Source organism: Schistocerca gregaria, unplaced genomic scaffold (genome assembly GCF_023897955.1).
Source record: "Schistocerca gregaria isolate iqSchGreg1 unplaced genomic scaffold, iqSchGreg1.2 ptg000317l, whole genome shotgun sequence".
Classification (NCBI taxonomy): Eukaryota; Metazoa; Arthropoda; class Insecta; order Orthoptera; family Acrididae; genus Schistocerca; species Schistocerca gregaria.
In genome coordinates, this window is record NW_026061795.1 from 15282920 (window position 1) to 15284844 (window position 1925).

The window sequence follows — 1925 nt, forward strand, 5'->3', positions numbered from 1 at the left end:
TAAAACTTTAATTGTACTACTTCTTACTGGCTATAACATAAACTTAGGAGGTTCATCTGTATTCTTCTATGGTGCTTTTAGTGTCTCCGCATACCGCAGCACGCGAAATAGCTTTGCAGACGATAAGTACAACCGTTTCGGAGAGAAGAGCGGCCAATGTGACGCTCTGGCTTTGTGTCGATTCGATAACAAATGACGAAAACGGACGGATTTCTTAGGTTTGTGCTACATATCAACACTTTTCACATTCTCCCGTGCAACTCGGCTGCTAGTCCTCCTTTCATGCAGATTCTTAAGGTCCTAGCTCATGTCCAAGGCACCAAAGCAAGTTAAAGAGTCAATAATCGATACCTAAAACTTAAATTGTACTACATCTTACTGGCTATTACATCAACTTAGAAGTTTCATCCGTGTTCTACTATGGTGCTTTTAGTGTCTCCGCATACCGCAGCACGCGAAATAGCTTTGCAGACGATAAGTACAACCGTTTCAGAGAGAAGAGCGGCCAATGTGACGCTCTGGCTTTGTGTCGATTCGGTAACAAATGACGAACACGGACGGATTTCTTAGGTTTGTGCTACATATCAACACTTTTCACATTCTCCCGTGCAACTCGGCTGCTAGTCCTCCTTTCATGCAGATTCTTAAGGTCCTAGCGCATGTCCAAGGCACCAAAGCCAGTTAAAGAGTCAATAATCGATACCTAAAACTTAAATTGTACTACATCTTACTGGCTATTACATCAACTTAGAAGTTTCATCTGTGTTCTACTATGGTGCGTTTAGTGTCTCCGCATACCGCAGCACGCGAAATAGCTTTGCAGACGATAAGTACAACCGTTTCAGAGAGAAGAGCGGCCAATGTGACGATCTGGCCTTAAGTCGATTCGACAACAAATGACGAAAACGGACGGATTTCTCAGGTTTTTACTACATATGAACACTTTCCACATTCTCCCGTGCAACTCGGCTGCTAGTCCTCCTTTCATGCAGAATCTTCAGGTCCTAGCTCATGTCAAAGGCACCAAAGCCAGCTAAAAAGTCAATAATCGATACCTAAAACGTGAATTGTACTACTTCTTACTGGCTATTACATCAACTTAGAAGCTTCATGTGTGTTTTACTATGGTGCTTTTAGTGTCTCCGCATACCGCAGCACGCGACATAGCTTTGCAGACGATAAGTACAACCGTTTCAGAGAGAAGAGCGGCCAATATGACGATCTGGCTTTAAGTCGATTCGAAAACAAATGACGAAAACGGACCGATTTCAAAGGTTTTTACTACATATGAACACTTTTCACATTCTCCCATGCAACTCGGCTGCTAGTCCTCCTTTCATGCAGAATCATAAGGTCCTAGCTCATGTCCAAGGCACCAAAGCCAGCTAAAAAGTCAATAATCGATACCTAAAACTTAAATTGTACTACTTCTTACTGGCTATTACTTCTACTTAGAAACTTCATCTGTGTACTACTATATAGATTTTAGTGTCTCCGGATACCGCAGCACGCGACATAGCTTTGCAGACGATAAGTACAACCGTTTCAGAGAGAAGAGCGGCCAATGTGACGATCTGGCTTTAAGTCGATTCGATAACAAATGACGAAAACGGACGGATTTCTCAGGTTTTTACTACATATGAACACTTTTCACATTCTCCCGTGCAACTCGGCTGCTAGTCCTCCTTTCATGCAGAATCTTAAGGTCCTAGCTCATGTCCAAGTCACCAAAGCCAGGTAAAATCTCAATAATCGATACCTAAAACTTGAATTGTACTACTTCTTACTTGCTATTACATCAACTTAGAAGCTTCATCTGTGTCCTACTATGGTGCTTTTAGTGTCTCCGAATACCGCAGCACGCGACATAGCTTTGCAGACGATAAGTACAACCGTTTCAGGGAGAAGAGCGGCCAATGTGGCGA